Source organism: Elaeis guineensis, chromosome 16 (genome assembly GCF_000442705.2).
Source record: "Elaeis guineensis isolate ETL-2024a chromosome 16, EG11, whole genome shotgun sequence".
NCBI classification, from domain to species: domain Eukaryota; kingdom Viridiplantae; phylum Streptophyta; class Magnoliopsida; order Arecales; family Arecaceae; genus Elaeis; species Elaeis guineensis.
This window is the reverse complement of record NC_026008.2, coordinates 1,257,387-1,263,805: the sequence shown is the minus strand read 5'-3', so window position 1 is coordinate 1,263,805 and position 6,419 is coordinate 1,257,387. Positions and strand designations below refer to the sequence as shown.

The 6,419-nt window shown below is 65.0% G+C and overlaps 1 long non-coding RNA gene across 1 annotated transcript in view; it reads left to right on the top strand.

Moving 5' to 3' along the window:
- Nucleotides 1–4,134: 4,134 nt before the first annotated feature.
- LOC140854327 (uncharacterized) overlaps nt 4,135–6,419 on the top strand; it is a 6,472-nt gene continuing 4,187 nt past the window's right edge. The window contains exon 1 of the long non-coding RNA XR_012137534.1: nt 4,135–4,439. This is a non-coding gene — a long non-coding RNA (uncharacterized lncRNA). The remainder of the gene's footprint in view (nt 4,440–6,419) is intronic.

Genomic DNA, 6,419 nt, shown 5'->3' with positions numbered 1-6,419 from the left:
GGATCCGGGCGAATCCCACCCCTGGGGGGTTCCAAAGTGCCGACCCGCATTGCAAGCGGGGAGGGCCAGGACATGCTCCCCACGCACGCGGGGAAACGGGGGGCAGACGACCGGGCAACGAGACCCGTGCGCCCGGGACAGGCATCCGGGGTGAAGGGGTAAGGCAGCCCACAGCAAAGGGCCGAGTGAGTGGGGACGTAGATGCCGAACCCCCTACCACCCCAGCAGGGCGTCCGGGCGGCTCCCACCCTGGGGATTCCAAATGATCAAGCAGCATTGCAAACGGGGAGGGTCGGGACGCGCGTCCCGCCTTTGCGGGCTTCGTGCGGTGGATGGCCGGGCATCGCATCCCACGCACCGAGGGGGCTTGTCCCCGAGTAGACGGGCCGCGCATCCCGCATCCGCGGGCCAAGCCCGGGCTAAGCGGGATGCGGAAACCCTTACCACCCCAGCGGAGCATCCGGGCGGATCCCACCTCGGGGGTTCCAAATGATCGAGCAGCATTGCAAATGGGGAGGGCCGGGATGCACATCCCGCCTTCGCGGGATTCGGACGCCGGGTGCCCGGGACTCGCATCCCGTGCACCGAGGACTTGACCCCGAGCGGCCGGGTCGCGCATCCCCCATCGACAGGCCAAAGCGGGACGTGGAACCCCCTAACACCCCCGCGGGGCATCCGGGCGACCCCCACCCCTGGGGGTTCCAAATGATCGTGTGGCATTGCAAACGGGACGCGCGCCCCGCCTTCACGGAATTCGGGCGCCGGATGGCCGGGCCTCACGTCCCGCACGCCGGGGCAAGCTAGGGAAGAGCAACCCCCCTACCCACCCCAGTGGGGCACCCAAGCAAATCCCACGCGGGGGGTTCCAAAGTGCCAAGCAGCACTGCAGACGGGGGAGCGGGGGTCGGGACGCGCGTCCTGCCTTTGCGGGCTTCGGACGGCGGATGCCCGCGACTCGCGTCCCGCGGGCTCGACCCAAAGCAGCCGGGTCACGCATCCCATTTCGACGGGCCGCGCCCGTGCTGCACAGGATGCAGAACCCCCTACCACCCCAGCGGCGCATCCGGGCAAATCCCACCCCGGGGATTCCAAATGACCGAGCGGCATTGCAAATGGGGGAGTGCCGGGACGCGCGCCCCACCCTCGCGGGCTTCCCGCGGTGGTTGGTCGGGCCTCGCATCCCGCACGTGGGGGACATACGTCGGAGCGGCTGGGTCGCGCATCCCGTTTCGATGGCTCGAGCCGGGGCAGAATCGGGATGCGAAACCCCCTACCACCCCAACGGGGCATCCTGGCAAATCGCACCCGGGGGTTTCCAAATGACCGAGCAGCATTGCAAACGGGGCGGGATGGGACGTGCGTCCCGCCTTCACGGGCCTCGGGCGTCGGATGGTCGGGGCTCGCATCCCGCGCTTCGTGGCCTGCTTGGGATGCGGAACCCCCTAATACCTCGACGGGGCATCGGGGCAAATCCCACCCCGGGGGTTCCCAGTGACCGAGCGGCATTGCGAATGGGGAGGGCCGGGTCGCGCGTCCCGACCCCCCGGGCTTCAGGCGGTGGATGGCCGGGTCTCGCATCCCGCACGTGGGGGACTCACATTTCGGGCAGTCGGGTCGCGCATCCCATTTCGATGGCCCGAGCCGGGGCAAATCGGGATGCGGAACCCCCTACCACCCCTGCGGGGCATCCGGGCAACTCCCACCCCGGGGGTTCCAGACGACCGAGCAGCATTGCAAACGGGGCGGGATGGGACACGCATCCCGCCTTCACGGGCCACGGGCGCCGGATGGTCGGGCCTCGCATCCCGTGCGTCGGGGCCAGCTTGGGATGCGGAACCCCCTAGCACCCCTGTCAGGGACTTATCCACAGATGAATTGGATGGAGCGTCAAAATGGTGGCATAAGCTTCGAACGGCCGTAACTTCTGATCCGGGAGGAGCTACGGGGGCGACAATATATCAACGGAAAGCTCGTTTCGAGCCCTACGATCGTGAAGCAACAGAAGCCCAGATGAATGGGTTGGAGCATCAAAATGGTAGCACAGGCTTCGAACGGCCGTAACTTTTGATCCGGGAGGAGCTACGGGGGCGACAATATATCAACGGAAAGCTCGTTCCGAGCCCTAGGACCGTGAAGCAGCGGGAAGTCCAGATGAATAGGTTGGAGCATCAAAATGATGGCACAAGCATCGAACGGCCGTAACTTTTGATCCGGGAGGAGCTACGGGGGTGATAATATATCAACGAAAAGCTCGTTTCGAGCCCTACGACCGTGAACCGGGTTTACCCGTTCACTCCATTTCTCGAGCCCAAAATCCTTCATTTTAGTGGGTTTCAGGGCCGTTTTATCTTTGGGGGCCCCGTCTTTGGTTCAGTCTGCGTCCGGCCGCCAGCCGGCCTCATTACGGGCGAGCTCGGGCGTCGGCGCACTCACCGCCGGGCGCAGTCAGATCCGGGCCCCCCACGGCACGGTCGCGACTCGCATCTCACTCCGCACGCATCCCTCCGGCCTGCCTTGCACCACCGCGGCCACCCCGAGGGGGCGACACCGGAGAGCCCGCGGGTGCTCCTTGGGTTGTCCGCGACCGACGCGCGCATGCGGCGGCCGACCCCCTCCATCGCACGTGCGAGTCACCTCACATGCTTACGGGACTTGCCTTCTTTGGGCAGGCCGCACCCTTGCCCGGCTAGTTGCCGTGGGGCCGACTCCCAGGTCTAATTTTTCGCAAGAATCTCAGCCCTGTGCGGCGCCGGACGCCCCGTCCCCTCAGCCTCCTCACAGTCCCTACCCCCAGGGATGGTAACAACAAAGCGAAACAGCGACAAATATTTCAGTTCCCACAAAATTTGGATATTGGAGACCCGCCCATGTCCCCGAATGGATATCCCACTAAGATACAATCCCAAGGCTTGCCGTCGAGGGCCGGCACATATGCAGCTTTTATATAAAGGTGGTGGACAACTCCAACGACCGTCGGGAGCTCCCTAAAACCCCTGCCAACCACAGCCAGCCACTCTAGGAAGTTTGGGGAGGAGTTTGGAACCGCTGGAAACCGCCCGGCACTGGGACTCGAGTCCCGCCTCTTGGGTCCCGCATCCCATAGTGCGCGCCAGCAAGTCCGCTGTGCGTCTTCGCTGCACGCACAGTGGTGCGTGCATCCACGCAACCCACTACTAGCGCCTGCATCCGGCCAAGTGCCCGTGCACAAGCGCGCCCTCGTCTAGTGTGCCCGCGGCCTGCACGCCCCACAGCCTTACGCCCGTGGCCCGCGTGCTCCACAGCCCCACCACAATCTGTGCACCCGACGGCCCACGCGCCGCCATGGCCTGCGTGCCCTCATGACCTGCACGCCCTTTGGCCCAGCTTGAGCGCATTTTGTCTGAGAGCTATGCTCGTTGGGCCGGGCATGCATCTGCTCGTGCCCGATCTTTGCATGTGCCTTTGCCAGAGTCCCCGCATGCTTTTATCTTCGTCCGGGCACCGGACCAGATGATGGCGCCTTGTCGTGGCAGAGCTCCAGCCATGCTCCGACCCATCCGAGGTTGGCACGGCAAAGGCACCAGAGCCCGCGCCAACCCACGTAAGATGCCGGCGGGGGTCCAATGCTGGTCCTCTGATAGCCACTTGGCTCCACCGCAGGGATCAAGAACGTGCATATAGTCTGGACAACCCCTCGAATATGAAAGCCCCTCGGACATCCAGCTCGTCCGACCCGCATTGCCCTGATGCCCCCACACGAGACCGTCCGGGCGTGACACCACCATTGCCCTGCAGTCATGCCACGACGGACCCGCCTCCTACGGGCCTGGGGGAGTCGGGAACACGGCCATAGCTCCGCACCCCTCCTCGAACCAAGAGGAATCCTCGAGTATCCACGCATCCTGGTGGGTCCACCGCCATGCCAAATATCGTGCGTCCAGAGCCCCCGCCCCCCCGATATCAATGCCACGGCGAGCATCCACGCATCCCGACGGGTCCACCGCCATGCCAAATTTCGCACGTCCGGAGCACCCCCCCTCGGATGTCATGCCACGGTGATGCCGCTCCTTGGCGAACCATCGCTCCCTCGATGTGAGCCCTGGCAAGGCATCCCCGCCAAACTCTGACCTCATCTTTGGGCCATCGCAGGCTCCCAATGGCCGGGTGTGGGTCGCACGCTTGAGCGCCATCCATTTTCGGGGCTAGTTGATTCGGCAGGTGAGTTGTTACACACTCCTTAGCGGATTTCGACTTCCATGACCACCGTCCTGCTGTCTTAATCGACCAACACCCTTTGTGGGATCTGGGTTAGCGCACAGTTGGGCACCGCAACCCGGCTTCCGGTTCATCCCGCATCGCCAGTTCTGCTTACCAAAAATGGCCCACTTGGAGCTCTCGATTCCGTGGCACGGCTCAGTGGAGCAGCCACGCCGTCCTACCTATTTAAAGTTTGAGAATAGGTCAAGGGCGTTGCGCCCCCGATGCCTCTAATCATTGGCTTTACCCGATAGAACTCGCTCGTGGGCTCCAGCAATCCTGAGGGAAACTTCGGAGGGAACCAGCTACTAGATGGTTCGATTAGTCTTTCGCCCCTATACCCAAGTCAGACGAACGATTTGCACGTCAGTATCGCTTCGGGCCTCCACCAGAGTTCCCTCTGGCTTCGTCTCGCTCAGGCATAGTTCACCATCTTTTGGGTCCCGACAGGCATGCTCCAACTCGAACCCTTCACAGAAGATCGGGGTCGGCCGATGGTGCACCCCACCCCCATCGGAGGGGGGGGTTCCCGCCCGTCAGCTTCCTTGCACCTTTCGGGTTTCACGCGCCCGTCGACTCGCACGCATGTCAGACTCCTTGGTCCGTGTTTCAAGACGGGTCGGAAGGGGAGCCCACGGGCCGTTGCCTGGAGCGCGTTCGTGCCTTGAGGGGCACGTCGAGGCGGCGCGCGTCGGATCCCCGGCCACACCGACGGAGTCTCCACGGGCGGGATCACCCACCCGGGCTTCGACCGCCGGCACGGCCCGCAACGGTCCGCACCCCGAGTCGAGCGACGGACCGGCTCGCCGCCGTTCCGCATCTGACCGAGGTGCATCGCCGGCCCCCATCCGCTTCCCTCCCGGCAATTTCAAGCACTCTTTGACTCTCTTTTCAAAGTCCTTTTCATCTTTCCCTCGTGGTACTTGTTCGCTATCGGTCTCTCGCCGGTATTTAGCCTTGGACGGAATTTACCGCTCGATTGGGGCTGCACTCCCAAACAACCCGACTCACCGACAGCACCTCGTGGTGCGGCAGGGTCCGGGCCGAACGGGGCTCTCACCCTCCCCGGCACCCCTTTCCAGGGGACTTGGGCCCGGCCCGTCGCTGAGGACGCTTCTCCAGACTACAATTCGAGAGGCACGGGCCCCCGATCCTCAAGCTGGGCTGGTCCCGGTTCGCTCGCCGTTACTAGGGAAATCCTTGTAAGTTTCTTCTCCTCTGCTTATTGATATGCTTAAGCTCGGCGGGTGTTCCCGCCTCACCTGGGGACGTGATCCGAGGTGAGCCACCCCCGGCCAGGGGCCCGGGAGTGGCGCGCCCTTTGGTGGGGGTGCGGGGGTAGGAGGGCCCACCTCCGTCTCCGGGGTCCGACGGCATGGCGACAGGATCGCATGAGCGTCCACCATCCGCCATGTCCGACCCCCGCCAGCGGCCCGATCTTCGGCCCGCCGCACCGGGAGGGGCACGGGGAGCCATTGAGCGCTTCCGGCTTCCCCGGGAAGCCTATCGCGGGCCACCGGGGCATCGAAGCATCGCTTGGCGTGACGCCCAGGCAGGCGTGCCCTCGGTCGGGACGCGCATCCCGTATCCGCGGGCCAAGCCCGGGCTAAGCGGGATGCGGAACCCCCTACCACCCCAGCGGGGCATCCGGGCGGATCCCACCCCGGGGGTTCCAAATGATCGAGCAGCATTGCAAACGGGGAGGGCCGGGACGCGCATCCTGCCTTCGCGGGATTCGGACGCCGGGTGCCCGGGACTCGCATCCCGTGCACCGAGGACTTGACCCCGAGCGGCCGGGTCGCGCATCCCCCATCGACGGGCCAAAGCGGTATGTGGAACCCCATAACACCCCCGCGGGGCATCCGGGCGACCCCCACCCCGGGGGGTTCCAAATGATCGAGCGGCATTGCAAACGGGACACGCGCCCCACCTTCGCGGAATTCGGGCATCGGATGGCCGGGCCTCGCATCCCGCATGCCGGGGCAAGCTATGGACGAGCAACCCCCCTACCCACCCCAGTGGGGCACCCGAGCAAATCCCACGTGGAGGGTTCCAAAGTGTCGAGCAGCACTGCAGACAGGGGAGCGGGGGCCGGGACGTGCGTCCCGCCTTTGCGGGCTTCGGACGGCGGATGCCCGTGACTCGCATCCCGCGGGCTCGACCCAAAGCAGCCGGGTCGCGCA